Genomic DNA, 16,800 nt, shown 5'->3' with positions numbered 1-16,800 from the left:
CATCACCAAGACACAACATGAGTTCAGAAGATGAGTCAATGTGGATGCTGCCGAGCCTGACATGGATCAGAGCTTGCTTTAAATCATAAAATCATTCATACATGTAGAAAGATCATCTTGTAAGGAATGTGATTTGTTCCTTTCTAAATCATAAGATCAGGGAAGGTGCTAAAATTAGATTCACATAAAAAACAAATTTTTAAGGGGATGTATAGTTGTGATCCAACTGAGAATAAGGAGTTAATAAGAGACAAGCAGGCTCTGGGGAGAGGGAGCGGCCAGGGAGAGGTCAATGGGGGAAAAAGGAGACTCAAGTAATACTTTAAACAATAAATAACTTAAATTAAAAATATACAAGATACAAGCTGGCTCTCCATCATTGCTGCACTCTCCACTGTGCATTGGGTACAAAGTAGCCTGCATGAACCACGCAACACTGGGAATGCATGTGTCTCTGAGGTTTATCTGGATGGAATAGCCCTCTTAAATGCAGGGCAAAGCAATTAATGCCACTTCCTTCCAGTACAAAGAATCATCATTTACTGTAAAACTTGAATGTGTGCAGCTATGATTCCTCTTTTCACCAAGTAGATTTGTAGGTTTCATGTACTTCTCATATATACTAAATTATTTTGAAAAGATAAATTCAGATGGGCATCTATAGAGATCATTTATACTAATTTTTCAAATCTTCAACACCTCAAACAAAAGACTATGTGGAATAACATTATCATTTATTACATACCTTCCAGCATTCAAAATATTAAACTAAATTTCCTTCTAATATAATTAAGTGTATGAGCAAAAGCAACTGGAAGGATGTATGTAGATGATTAAATATATTTAAACTTGGCAGAAGTATAGAGTTAGGGAGGATAAAATACAGAATTGACTAAAACTATCAAAAGAAGGTTAACAACAGAAAAGACTTTTCAATTATGGGTTGGGAAGGAATAAAAATGAAAGTCAAAGTATTTGTCAGTTTAGACTTTATGATACAAAGAAAACATATCCATTCAATTCTTTATATTACTTATATCTTTGGATTTCAGACCAAGCATGTCAAACTCACAGCCCACGGGCTGCATGCGTTTATTTGGCCCACGTTAACCTTTGAGTTTGACATGCTTGTTTGAAACTGAAACACATGGAAATGAATTAAAGTCCAAGACATTATTCTCCCTAAGGGAATAATGAGGAAGCTTTGGGCTGAGTAGGAAGGGTAATGAAAGTTCTACTCGATCATGTCTCACTGAAGATCAGGCGGGGCCAGTGAAGCCAGAAGAGTCCCCCAAGCTCCTTGTGCCTGAGCTCTGGTCACCAACTCCTCACCCCACACCTCACTCTGGGCACATGGCCGCTCTGTGGCCCTCAGCTGTGCCCACACACTCCTATCTCAGGACACCTGCCAGACTCTGCTCTGCCTGAAACACCCATGTGGCACCCTCCTCTTGTCACCTTATCTCTGAGGCTTCCTCTCACCACCTCCCAAAAACTGCAATACAGTACTTCCCTCTTTTATGTCCCTGTGTCACCACTATTTTAATAGTGGCATGTGTGAGCTCTATTTCTCCTTGTTGATTATCTTCCCATGCTGGAATGTAAGCTCCCGATAGCAGAATGCTTGCCAACTTTAGTTTCTGCTAACACCCCAGGGCCCAGTACAGTGCCTGAAGCATGGTCAGTATCTAGCAAATAGCTGTTCAATTAATGGATTAAATACTGTAAAAGAACCATATCTACAGAATTAACATGCCACTTATCAAAAAATACACACAGGCCATACACACACACACACACACACACACACACACACTTCTGAAATGACAAATAAATAGAATAAGTTGTGGAAGCACACAAAGCTGGGAGCAGTAATTGTCTTTGGTGGGAAGTAGGCTGGGGAAGCCTGAACAAAGAGGAAGATCAATTCTGGAAAAGCACTTTATATACTGCAGCACTGAAATTATTTACACACAAACATTCCATCTTTAAAAATATATATGTATATGCAAACAGAATTTGAAAAGCACAATTCTGAGGTCAATGGTGGAAAAAGGGGGACATATGTAATACTTTCAACAATAAAGATTTTTTTAAATAAAAAATAATAAAGAAAATATTCAACCAAAATAATTCTTAAATAAAATTTAAAGGAATCACTATTTTCATCCACTGTTGGTTTTTCTGTGCCATACTTATAAAAAGAAAGAAAGATGTTTTGTCCTTTCAATTTCTGAAGTGGAAACCTCACCATATTTATATTCAGACAGTTCAGACATCACCATTCAATGACTTTATAAGTTTATACTGTGAATGCCAGAGCTGACAGCTAATCACAGATACTGTCCACACAATTAAAGGATCTTCTGTTTGCCATGAGTAACCATATAATCATAAATGTAAAAGGGACAGTTCTGGGTGTTCAAAAAGAAGGTATTACCAGACGTGGAGACCAGCAGACCAGCTCTCCCTGAAGCATCCTGATGCTGCTGTGACTATGTGCCACTCACATGTCCACTCCACAACATCTCATGCACATGGACGTTTTAGTTATTCTCTACTTTCCTACACGTACATGCCCTAAAAGATTCCATACAATTTAGGGACTAATACAATGCTCTGTAATGTCTTAGTACAGTGGTCGGCAAACTCATTAGTCAACAGAGCCAAATATCAACAGTACAACGATCGAAATTTATTTGAGAGCCAAATTTTTTAAACTTAAACTTCTTCTAACGCCACTTCTTCAAAATAGACTCGCCCAGGCCCTGCTATTTTGTGGAAGAGCCACACTCAAGGGGCCAAAGAGCCACATGTGGCTCGCGAGCCACAGTTTGCTGACCACGGTCTTAGTATCTTTCACAGTAGGATTATATCAAGGGCATGAAAATGATGTACTAAGAAACATTTCTAAAATTTAACAATTGTATATAACTAAATTTTATCAAAAACCCAGAGCATGGTGAGAAGTTTCTGATAAATGACCTCCCCAATGACATATTTTAAACCACAAAGAGAGCTATTGAAGGAGGCCAGGCCCAGAAGTGCGGTGGACATCTTCCTGGACACCAACATGGCTGTGACATCGATGCCTTGACTATTCCTTCAGCCTGAATTTCTAGACATGTACATGCAGCTGGAATAAAATAGCTCTAGAATATGTCTTAATAATAAAATCTCATTTCAACTGAATTTCCACTGAGTCCAGCCCTACGGATAAGGTGTAGGGAAGTCGAAGATTGTAAAGTGAAGCTACCAGAGGCTATCCCTCCCCAGTACAGGAAAGAAGGGCTCCAGGGAAGAGTCAGTTGCCTGTATCTGGATAAGATCAAGGAACCATCACCACTAGTGGGAAATTCTAACTACATCCTATCCCAAGGCCCGTCTTTCTAAGTGTGGGGTCTATATGCATCCAAATGCTAGTTAACTCCACTGGAACAAAGAGAGCCAACTTCCAGGAGGCAGGGACTTCAGAATCTTTATTCTTTAATTATCTAATGCAGTAAACCAAACCAACAGAAAGTAACACTAATCCATTCTTCTGGCAGTCATCCTATCTAATAAAAGAGAAACATGCAAATTGACCGTACCTCTGCTACACCCACAAGCCACGCCCACCAGCCAATCAGGGGGGCAGTTGGGGGCAAGCAGGCCAGTGGGGAGGGAAGGTGGGGGCGAGCAGGCCAGCAGGGGAGGCAGTTGGGGGCAAGCACACTGGCATGGGGGGTAGTTGAGGGTGATCAGGCTGGCAGGGGGGGCATTTGGGGGTGAGTAGGCCGGCAGCGGGGGGCAGTTGGGGGCGAGCAGGCCAGCAGGCAGAGTGGTTAGGGGCAATCAGGCAGGCAGGCAGGCAGGTGAGCGGTTAGGAGCCAGCAGTCCCGGATTGTGAGAGGGATGTCTGCCTGCCGGTTTAGGCCTGATCCCTGTAAACTGGCAGTAAGACATCCTTCGAGGGGTCCCAGATTTGAGAGGGTGCAGGCCCCTCATATCTGGGGAACACCCCCACCCCACCCCCGTGCACGAATTTTGTGCCCCCGGCCACTAGTAGCTGCATAATAAAAAACCAGAAGCATAAGGATGGGGAGGTGGGATGATAATAACAGCAAAGGAACAGAAAGTGCTTGCTGTAACCAACACCATAAAATCAGCTGCTCTAGGCCTTACAGAAAGCAGGTGCCGGATCAAATACTGAATTCAAAACCCCCACTAAAACTGAGAGACTAGGATAGAAAGTCATACCAATAAAAGGAATAAAGGAGACTTTTATACTATACTAGAGGCCCAGTGCATGAATTCATGCACAGGTGGGGTCCAGCTGGCCTGCCCCGATCAGAGCCAATCGGGCTGGGACGGCTGGGGGGAGGGGCCATGGGCTGTTGGCCAGCCACCCCTGCCCCCTAATCAGGGGAGGGGGGGCAATCAGGGGTGGGACCAGCCAGGGGGAGGGGCCGTGGGCCATTGGCCAGCCAGCCCCACGCCCTGTTCGAACTCTGGTTGAATTCCCAGTCAAATTTCCGGTCGAAGGGACAATTTGCATATTAGCCTTTTATTATAAAGGACTAGAGGCCCAGTGCACAAAATTAGTGTACTCGGGGTGGGGGGGGGGGAGTCCCTCAGCCCGGCCTGCCCTCTCGCAGTCCGGGAGCCCTTGGGGAATGTTGGGGGATGTCCGACTGCCACAGAGAGTGGGCCTAAGATGGCAGTCAGACATCCTTAGCGATGCTGTGGAGGCAGAAGAGGCTCCAGCCACTGCCACTGCGCTCACCAGCCATGAGCCCGGCTTCTGGCTGAGTGCTGCACCCCTGTGGGAGCACACTGACCACAAGGGAGCAACTCCTGCATTGAGCGTCTGCCACCTGGTAGTCAGTGCACATCACAGCGACCAGTCGTTCCGCTGTTCAGTCAATTTGCATAGTAGCCTTTTATTATATAGGATAACCAGAAGATGCAGAGGACAAGGTGATATCACAAAAGCCTGCTTAAAAGCTAAGAACTAAAGAAAAGTTGTTGAAAGACAGAAGAGCTGTGTGTCCTCATTTGTTCAAACCACCACATGGAATATCCAGAGATGTGTGGTAAATCTCCAAATATCACTAACATCCTATCTAATAAAAGAGTAACATGCAAATTGACTGTACCCCCGCTACAACCACAACCCACGCCCAGCAGCCAATCAGGCGTGGATATGCAAATTAACCCAACAAGATGGCTGCAGCCACGGAGAGAGCAGGATTCTTGGGTTTCCCCGGGAATGGGGGAAGCCAAGCTTTCCGCCTGCCCTGGCCTCCACTTAAGGATACAAAGTTTCAATTATAGAAGATAAATAAATCCCCCCAAAAATGGCGGCAGCCATGGAGCTGGAGAGAGCAGGAGGCTTGGTTTCTCTGGCAATGGAGGAAGCCAAGCTTTCCGCTTGCCCTGGCCTGCCTTGGCCTCCGCTTAAGGCTCCAAAGTTTCAATTATAGAAGATAAATAAATCCCAACAAAATATGGCTGTGGCCATGGAGCTGGAAGGAGCAGGAGGCTTGGCTCTGCTCAATGCTACAAAGTTTCAATTATAGAAGATAAATAAATCCCAGATACCAGGGCCTCCGTTGGGTTGCCGGGAGGCGTGGCCAGCCTGGAAACCACCACAGGCCCCTCGCCCAGGCTGCCCCACACCCCAAGGGAACCCCCACCCTGATTCGGGACACCCTTCAGGGCAAACCAGCCGGCCCCCACCTGTGCACCAGGCCTCTATCCTATCTAATCCTATCTAATAAAAGAATAATATGCAAATTGACCATCACTCCAACACACAGGATGGCTGTCCCCATGTGGACACAAGATGGCCGCCACAAGATGGCCAGCAGGGGAGGGCAGTTGGGAGGGACCAGGTCTGCAAGGGAGGAAAGTTGTGGCCAATCAGGCCAGCAGGGGAGGGCAGTTTGGGGCGATCAAGCCTGCAGGGAAGGGCAGTTGGGGGTGATCAAGCCTGAAGGGGAGGGCAGTTAGGGGTGACCAGGCCGGTAGAGGAGGGAAGTTGGGAGCAACCAGGAATGCAGGAAGGGCAGATGGGGGGGAACCAGGCCTGCAGGGGAGAGCAGTTGGGGGGGACCAGGCCTGCAGGGGAGGGCAGTTAGGGGTGACCAGGCCTGCAGGGGAGGGCAGTTAGGGGTGACTAGGCCTGTAGGGGAGGGTAGTTAGGGGCAAACAGGCTGGCAGGGGAGCAGTTAGGCATCAATCAGGCTGGAAGGGGAGTGGTTAGGGGGTGATCAGGCTGGCAGGCAGAAGCAGTTAGGTGCAATCAGGAAGGCAGGCAGGCGAGCAGTTGGGAGCCAGCAGTCCTGGATTGTGAGAGAGATGTCCAACTGCCCGTTTAGGCCCGATCCTACCGGGCCTAAACGGGCAGTCGGACATCCCTCAAGGGGTCCCAGATTGGAGAGGGTGCAGGCTGGGCTGAGGGACACACCCCTCCGTGCACTAATTTCATGCACCGGGCCTTTAGTCTATATAATAAAAGCCTAATGACCATTACAGCACAACGACCAGAACAACCAGTTGCTATGATGCGCACTGACCATCAGGGGGCAGACACTCAATGCAGGAGCTGTCCCCTGGTGGTCAGTGCACTCCCACCGGGGGAGTGCCGTTCAGCCAAAAGCTGGGCTCATGGCTGGCAAGCGCAGCGGCGGTGGTAGGAGCCTCTCCCGCCTCCACATCAGCACTAAGGAGCAGCGAGCCGAGCAGTAAGGAGCAGCGAGCAGGCAGGCGGTAAGGAGCGAGGGGTCCCAGACTGTGAGGGATGTCTGACTGCCGGGATGGCCGATGCCCATGGGGATTGGGCCTAAGCCAGCAGGCAGACATTCCCCGAGGGGTCCCGGATTGTGAGAAGGTGCAGGTCGGGCTGAGAAGAGACCCCCCCCCAGTGCACAAATTTCGTTCACCAGGCCTCTAGTTTTTCATAATAAATAAGTTTTTATCAATTACTGGCACCTAGTATTCTTCACAAATAATCTACAATAGAGCACTAAATAACATAAACATGCTCACTTTGAAGTCGAAGGTAAAAGTAAAGCACCTGGAATAAAAGTCCAGGTGAAAGAAAATCAGGAAATATTCCTCTGGGGAACAAGGAGAGTGGAAACACCAGTACATGTTAACTGCTATAAAGAAAACACATCCTCTGGTTGAATTTTAACTTTGACCTGAGCTGATACAGATCAGATCAGGAACTGACCTGGTGGACAGAGTTGGCAACAGAAGAAAAGAGGTAAAAATTTGAGAATTTGATGATTAAATCTTAGGGTATATGTTTCAAAGTAAGTTAATTTGAAAACGTGGGCAGTCTGGCAACTAATAAAACCAATTAAAATCTGACTACTAATATATGAAGGTAGTACCATGTGTGATAGCAGTACATAGTTTCAATAAAGATACACTGATGCGCTTTGTATTTTGGCACATGGGCAATCAAAATGAAGATGAATACAATTCCATCTCATGTAATCGTGCACTTATCCACCAGGCTAATACCAGAGTGTCGGGATGTATGCTTTTGTACATTTTTTACTTCTCTATGACTGCTGTTAAAATTCTATAAAAACCTTGTACGGGGCAAGACAGTCTCTATCTGGTGGCTCAGCTATGGCGTATGCAACCCTCAGCTCAATCTGACTGACAGCTAGCCTTCCCTGGTGAGAGTTTAAAGGAGTGTCCTATAAAGTTACTGATCATAAAACTATGGCACAGTATTGGGGTTTCCCTTTTTTAAAATAATCAATAATGCTGCCAATCATTATTTATAATTAGCAGAGAAATAATTTATTTGATAAAACCAATCTGAAGATTTGAATGAAATCTAAACAATGTAAATAATCTTAACAGTAATATAAAAGAAAATTCCTAAAATTACACTGCTTATCCAATGAGTGAATAACAAAGAAATGCTACTCACAATTAATAAGAATATAGTATAGATCTTCCAGTGAAAGGTGTTCTATTCTCATTGAATAGATATATAAAAATGATGAATTCACCTTTAACTCTCTTTGAACAAATAATGAAATAATACAAGGTGTTTTTAAAATGAAAATAAAAGGGTGCTGAATATAACATGTATAAAAGTCAATGAAATAAATACAAATAAATAGCAAGAAAGGCATCTTAACAAATTAAAGAAGATTCCCTTTGGATAGAACCATTCAATAGTTATTGATATGGTAGGTTACTTACACCAAGAAACTATAACTAAACATGATGTATTCTATCCATTGCCTACAGCTATAAAATAACCAAGCTCAACAAAGTTATTCCTGTCCAGAGCTTGTTGTCCATTCTTTCAGCTGAAAGGAAACCTCTAGTAAATTCCTATTTATCTCCTTGCCAATCAAGGGGTGAATGACGGACACCAAAGCTGTCTTATCTGGGCCTCATGTCTGCGGCACATTCTGCTGAGTGATGTCACTGCTCTGGCAGACGAAAATAAGCAGATTATTACAGTGACTAGGAGCAAACTACACATTTGGGTGTTTGCATGGACAGATTTACACACTGTCTGTCAGATAAAGCACAGTTTGCCTGCTGCTTACACAACAAGAATGTGTTGGCAGCTTCCTCCCAGGGTTAGTATCTGATTACATAAATAGGCCATTCCCCACCATTCCCCAAGACTGACAGTCTGTCTTAGTTTAAAGTGCAATTTCGGACTATCTGCTTTCCTGTCTTGCACACGAGGCTGATTAACATCAGAGCACTTCCTGGAGGTCCAATCAGGTTTTCTTGCTGCCTGATGCTGGGCCATATAAAATGTGGTGGACACAACGGATGGGGAAAAGACAGCTTCAAAAGGTCTTCTAATGGCATATATGGAAGGCTGAGTCATTTTAACATACTGTGTGCGTGTGTATATATCCAGCTATTACCTTTGAAATAATTCAAAAGTATATAATGATTTTTAAAGCTAATGGTTTTATTTATAAAATTACATATAAAGCGTAATCACATAAAAATTTATTACTATTTTTACAGTTGCCTTGCTTTTTAATCAATATTTCCATATTTCTATCCATGAAATCAAACACCAGTAACTTACACAGTCATATAAAATCACAGCACAGAGCTGCACTAATGTCGAAAAGTTATGTACCACTTAATCTTTCCTACCCCACTACAAAATTCAAAACAAAATTTACAGAATCAACACACTAGTGAATGTTGAGGAGTCTGAAAATGTGGCTTAAAATTTTACTTTGGCAGCAACAGAAATGGTACACAAAAGAAATCCATGAATTAACTGTGTCCGTATAAGTTGTTATGAACTTGCTGAAAATTGGTGATTTTATATTTTGGTCTGTTAAGGAATAACAATAATGATAATAATAGTAATAATAACAATAATAACACCAAGGTTCTGCAGTTCACTAAAAGCTGAGTTACAAACTCTTCTGGATGAAACTAATTATTCTATAATTACATACCTCTAAAAAAATACAAGTATGAGGTTTTCATACAAATGAAAACACTCAAAATGACCTGGCTGATCAAGACAGATGGATTTTCTTTTAATAAAGAATAAAAACAGGCAGCAGTCATTTGAAAGACAGTGCTGCACATCTCAACTCGAAGGTTAGGAATCCATTTGCTTCTGAATGGGCTTCCTCGGCCTTACACTATTTGGGAGCTGTCACAAGGAAAAAAAAGTCACGTATCTCCACTACTATTAATATTAATTTAACAGTCTCCGAAACATTCGCTATGGGCCAGATCCTATCCTGTGTTCTGGAAACACAAAGATACTCGTAAATAGGACACAGGCCTCCATCCTCAAGATATGTAAAATATGATAAGAAAGAGAGACAAGAAAACACAAATTATATTTCAAACTAGTAATTTATCTTTTTACAGATAAATGTATTTTTCAGATTCAACTGGAAATCTCCCCCAATATGAAGCAGTTCCATTGTCAAGACGAGCATCCATACAACAGACCCACAGTGTTCCATGGAAGACAGTTTCTTCCCCCCCAAACCACCTTCCTGCCTTTCCTGCAAAAACCCACCTGGAGTGAAATTAATGATCTTAGGAAGCACAGACCTGAACATTCCACACACATCAAAACCTACCTACAACTACCAAACGACCTGTCCTCTCCTCTTCCCTATCAGAATGGGTCTACGTTCACTTTTTACACTTACTAGTATACATTAAATATCAATGCTTAGCTTAAACTGCCTTATTGATTAATACTAAATGTATTTCGTCTTTTCATTTGTTTCTTGACACCAACACTAATGAACTGTCATAGGAACAGTTGTGGGAATCACACAGGGTGAGGTTCCCTTCAATGGTACACGATCAGAGTCATAAACACAATATTGTCTCCAGTAATTTCAGCTATAACTTTCAAACATTCAGACCCAGACAAACCACATGAAATATGTTGCTGCAGGTCAGAGCTGATGGATCCCTCAGAAATATCCACATTATTGCTTTTATTTTATTATGTACTGCACTTCATAGCCATGCACTGCAGAGCACAATAAAAACTCCACTGCACAGCATGAGTACTTATTAAACAGGTCAAAAGTTACTGTAACAAATAACTTGTTCTACTCAGGGTCCATTAATAACATATCTTGTTGTTGCTCAGATAAGGGCTTTTTTAAAAATACAAAAAATAAGGGCAACAGAGGAGGAACGTAGAAGAATCTGAACCCTCTGATATACAGATTTTCTTTATAGGCAGGTGCATCTTTCATCACAAGCATATGCCAAATAATACTGAAATAACTAATTAAAGCTGGGATGAGCAAAGAAGGTAAGGTGGCTAAGCAAGTGTGAGAAGAGAAGGATGCCGCTGTCTGTAAGATCACAGAGGATAGTCACCAGCAGCCCCAGGCAGGGCTGAAGGTAACACACAAGTCCTCCTATTTTCTCAAAGACTGTCAATTTCACTAAATACATTTATGAAGGGGTTGCCAATTTGAACTATAAAGAAATATCAGCCAGTGACTATTTTTTCAGGATAGGTGGCATGGTCCCTCTCTGTGTACAAGGCAGATGCTTCCTGTAGGCAAAATCAGCTGAATTTGAGGCTGACCATGCCAGTAACCAAAACAAATGAGAGGAAACTGACAAGGAAAAGGAAAACCCAATGATGTTTAAGGCATCCTGGGAAATTTATACAGTGAGTAAACAATGGAAATGAATTCTTTAAGTCAAGGCAAATACTTATAGACAACTAGGTGATAAAATGTGAACATTTTTCATTATCACTATTACCTGGAGTGGAGGGAGAAAGGGAGAGAGAGAGGCAGAGAAGAGCATCCAACCAACCCTGCCACAAGGAAATGGATGGCTCCACAAGCAGACATCATACAAGGTATTTGCCATCAGCATAAGAATAAATGCAATTAAGTAGTAAAAGTATATAGACAAAGAACTCAAGTATGCAGTACTTCATTAATTTTCACAAAACATTAGCTACTTTATGACTTGGAATTTTTATGTACTCCAAAATTTGACTATATTTACTATAAAGCAAATTCAAATTCTTAGAAGAATGTGCTATGTCAATTTTTTAAACTCTAACAATGGCCTGACTTTTGTCTAGAATTTATTATCCATTTGCCATCACAGGAATCAAGATGATTAAAAGGAAACTCACTTGATGAGTTCAGATGCTGCCTGGGCCCAGCCCAGTACCTGGTATTTACCAGGAACTTCATAAATCAACAATTTTTTAAAAATGTTTTCACTTTGGCACATCAGAAAGTTAAGTATCTATAAAAACACTTATAAAAATTACTCAGATGTAAGAACTAAGGCTAAAGAACTACTAACTATAGTCCAGAGGTGTGATGATTCCCTAAAACTGAGCAGAAGGAAACCACTTATTCATAAATCACATTAATCAGTGGTGTCTCAGCCATCTGAAACATGTCGAATCTTAGCATCTGATGTGCCCGTGAATAGTCCCTGCTACTGGTGTACAAGAAATGCTGTAATTGGTTTAAATCGGCCTGGCCCATCTGTCTTTAATACTCTTATTACAAGGCAGTAAGCAGAGAACTATTAGAGTTGCAGTATAAGCTGTAAGATCTTTACCCGTTCTTAAATCATTTAAAAATAATGAGAGCTTTAGCCTTTATCTAATTAACGAGTGCCTTCTTTGAATTAGAAAAACTGTATCATTTAGCCCACGGTTGTTTAGTAAATTGGCTTGGTGGCATGCAAGCTAATGCAGGGTAGCAGTTCCAGTGTCTTGTTCCTGGCTTCTTATTACTTGAATTATAATTCAATGATCACCTTAGATCATGGGCTATTCATAAATCAGAAGCCTGACATCAGATGAAAAATTGTATTAATATATGAAACTTATTATATAGTACAAACTGCTCTCTTGATAAATTACATTGTTCAAACTTGACAATGATTGCATTTAAAACATTATTCCTGTTTGCTGTTTTACAGACTGAAACCTCTTCATGAAAAATTTACAGCGCTCCTCTGTGTTTTGGAGTCAGAGGGCAATAGTAGCGAATGGCAGACAGAAGCCATACTTCAGATGTGCTGGCAGCTGCAGAGGACAGCAAACCCTTCTCAGGATGGGAGGGGACCCTCGCTGCACTCCCAGGGTCTCCGGCTCTGCCTTTATGAAGATACTAATTGTCCTCCACAGCACAGGCACAGTAAATAATAAAATTTTAATTTCAGCTTACTAGATTGCTTTCTTCTCCTATATAGGTGTTTCAGAGAAATTTATAGTCATAAATGTTTCACCGAAATTTATAGGGTAAGAGGAAAAATAAAGGGGCAAACCCATGAAGTTTAATTTGAATTGAGGCCGGGCTCCTCAGATGATGCGTTATGACAAATGCTTTTTGCCAAGGCTGACTGGGTAACTCAAGCTGTAGTTCCATATTATTTACATTAATTACATGAAGGCGGCTTTGTTAATGGTACATTCTGGTGTGGGTCGCAGCATGATATGCTAATGATCTAAGAAAAATCTGCATCTCCAATATTTATGATAATTTGTAATAGGAAATAGGGTTGCTTTTCTTTCTCCTCGCTAGAATAAAAAAGTCAGTGCAAAACAATTTTATTCACAAAAGAGAAAGTTCTAATGGCCAAGACATATTTAAGTGTTATAAACAAAAGAGAAGACTCTCATTGTTAGGGGGTTGTCACAGCCCATGACAAAGTGATAACGTGGCAATTCAGTGTGAGGTGTGTATCCAGCTGAACTAAAAGGGAGAAAGCAAAAACGTAAAGTATGGCTTCCATCACCAAATTTCTCCTGGTGTTGTGTGTTCCCACCCTCCTGCCCGCCACAACCTCAGCCAGAAAGCAGAGGCTTCAAAAAAGCCAGTTCATTTATACGAGGCTGCAGTCATTACATAGAAGGCTATTACGCTAGATGGTATTTCATATTTTTACAGAATCCATCACAACTTTTGAGAAACTTATGGAAGCATTATATAGTCCCCAAAAATTAAATTTGCAAACACATAATTTATATTTATTAAATATCAGCATATTTTATTCATGTCATTATTCTTATAAATTATGTCTAAAGTTATAAAACACTAAAGGTAAGAACAATTTCACCATTATAGCTTTTTTTGAGTATGAAAACAAAAAGACAGAATTGTTCAAAACATTAAATATGATATAATCAAAAGCCCAAAGCTTTTGTGATTATTAATGTTTAAATTATGTAACCTCTATTTTCCAAAGACCACTTAACAACTTAAAACACATGTCTTGTTTTATTATTAAAAATCAGGTTTTGAATTTCCTTCTTGAGCAAGAAGCATTCACCATGGTCAGATATTTCTGGCATGATAAAGATATATGTTTTCAAATTAATAATGTCCTTTTGTAATAAAAGTTCATATATAAATGTAACTTAATTTACAGAATAGAACAAAAATATTAGGAAAAACCTATAGATAGAATGTTTTGCAAATGTTTTGTATAAAAATTCTTATTTATCAGTGCACTCACTTAAAATAAGTTACTAATATGTTGGGTTTTAAAGTCACATTTAAATATACTAATAGCATAAGTTTCTAAGATAATAACAGATAACTAGGTTTCTTAAAGATCAGAAATTAAAAACAATACTGAGAAAAAAATCTAAGAAGACATATTTCTCTAATCTATATACTGTTCATATAGGGTTTAAATAGTCAATGTTCAATATGATTAACAGAAATAAGAAGAGTGGTCACTCTGAAGAAAAGAATGTAATCAGAGAGAAGAACACAGAAGATTTGGAAGTAACGGCTATGCTCCATGTCACAAGCTACATCACAGTAACCTGGGTGATGGTATCTACTACTATTCTTGAAATTACATTATATGCATATAAGAAATATATATATAAATATATATATATATTAGATAATAATATATAGTATCAAAAATAACAATCTGTAGATAAATAGATAATATATGTAATTTTTGTTCACATATACATTATAATAAAAAATAAACTGAGGAAAACAAAATCTGAATTAAAAATTTTAAGAGATTAATTTTCATGGGAAAATTAATATATCACTATATCATAATAGCTAAAGCTCAGAAATGGCACATGAATCAACAAACTAATATTTATGCCATATGTTCCAAAACTGAAAATAAATTTTAAAATGTTTCTTACAAAATTATCAATATTTGTAGAGCAAAAATATGAATTCTGTGAAGAATTCATTCATCTCCAAATAGGTACCCCATCTCATGATAATTAGCAGAGATATTTCTCAGAGGAAACACTGCAATCAAAGAATTTTAATACCATATAATCTTAAAAATTATCTAATCCAACACTTACTTTACAACTGCCAAAACAAAATTAAGGAATGAATCACTCTGGTTGACCCAGTAAAGGAGCCAGGCAGACTGACTTGGGTTAAGCTCACTCATTCATCCACCAAAAATGTACAGACCATCAAATATATGGCAGGGAAATATTACGAGTTCTAGAAAGTAAATAATGAATGAATTCTTCCATGAAACCATTTAAAATTATCTAATGGCTTCCCTTCAATATATAAACTGCTCACAAGCTCTCTAAGAACTGAGATAATCCAGGCCATGATCACCTCCGCAATGTGATCAGTCACTAACCTCTTGCTCACTATGAAGCTGAGAGCATCAATTGCCAACTCTCTGACAATGCAGATGTGATAACAGCCATTCCAATTTACTGTACAGAACATGTGCGAGCATTTACTACATTCTCTTCCTTTTCTAGAGACAAAACTGGATCTCCTCAGCAAGAACCAATATTAGCCACACTACTATCTATCTACACCAGAAAAATACCTCACCTTTTTTTTCCCTCTGGAAATCATGATTTGGATTATATTGTGATGTTAATAAAATTTGACTAATTCATTAAACTATAAATTGACCATGAAATGATTATTCAAGAAACAGAAATCTTGTTTTTTATAATTTACCTTTATTGTTGAAAGTATTAGAGATGTCCCTTTTTTTTCTTATACACAAGACAAGACTCAGAACATTTTAATGAGTATACTTCCGATGTGGAATAATCCTATCTTCACATAAATTGATTACCATGCCACAAGACTTTAAAAACATTATTTGCAACAGATTTGTTATAAGGCCTTGGTTATGACTTATAACCCATCCTTCAGAACAGCAACCCTGGCTACCCCATTATACTCTGTAATTTAGACAACTATGTAAGCCAAGTTCATGTCTTTCTTTGTCCTTGTCTGCTGAATAAGAATTTGACAGAGATTTCCTACTGTGAGAAAGTAAAAGAACGAAGTGATGTTTCATGTTGACCTATCATATCTGAAACTCTGCATTAGGCAGCCTCACTAAATTACAGAGTTCAGGAGATTAAATTACAAATATACAAAATTTACATAAATTTAAAAACAGCCTTTATTCTAATAATTCCAGATTTTGCTCCCAATTTAATTCAAGAATGTTAAAAATATCTGTTTGATACAGCTAGTTACCAACATGGAAAAACAATGGTCTATAATATTCCCTCCCCTCAAAAGTTGTATATATTTCTTAAACCTTTTTAATTCAAGGCTAAAATGTCAAAAACTACAACAAAAATAAATCCCACAACAAACATGTGCAAGAGTAGGTAAGTCACAGGTACACTGATGAACAGAGACCCTTTTTATACTCAGAAAGTGCTGTTTTTTTCTATTGTGACATGATCGGTACCTGTCCATTCTTCTGCTAAAGCACGTGCTTACAGTGTGGCGGGTGGGGCACACAGATCTGCGGCGCAATCACACTGACAGGTGCTGCACCCCTTCTGCCTGAAGCATGGCAGCTCCCTTCTTGACAGACCGCTCAGAAGTTGGTACAGACACCCCCCAGGTTTCTGATAACCTGCGGCCACCAAACATTTCAGCACAATTTCCAAATTAATGCTGAGCATACTTTCCAACATTTTGTTCTGTGTTGCTCACTCTTGCTGATTGTGTCCTAAATAATAAACTGTGGCCTCCAGCGATTTTTCTCAGAATGTTTATGATGAGAACTCATTCATCTAAATCTGCTGGCCAGTGGAATAAAATAAATCAAGAATTTCCCAAATATAACAATATTTGTGTGCAGCAGATAATTGATGACTGCGGCTGCACTAATTAAAACCCATCTGAGTTTCATTAATCTTGGTCACCAGGACCAATTGCCATGCCCCACACCTTGTGCTAGGCCTCCTGCCCTTGCTTTCAGGTCACACTCAGGTGGGCCTGACTCGTACCCTTCCCATGATGACGTGACATATTTCTAGTTAATATGTATAAG

The 16,800-nt window shown here is 40.3% G+C and overlaps 1 protein-coding gene across 1 annotated transcript in view; it reads right to left on the bottom strand.

Moving 5' to 3' along the window:
• Nucleotides 1–16,800, bottom strand: part of ZNF407 (zinc finger protein 407) — a 376,632-nt gene that overhangs the window by 154,819 nt on the left and 205,013 nt on the right. The gene's annotated exons all lie outside the window — the stretch shown is intronic.

Source organism: Eptesicus fuscus, chromosome 12 (assembly GCF_027574615.1).
Source record: "Eptesicus fuscus isolate TK198812 chromosome 12, DD_ASM_mEF_20220401, whole genome shotgun sequence".
Lineage (NCBI taxonomy): Eukaryota > Metazoa > Chordata > Mammalia > Chiroptera > Vespertilionidae > Eptesicus > Eptesicus fuscus.
Note: the sequence above shows the minus strand (reverse complement) of the source record. Positions and strands in the feature narration are given on the sequence as shown.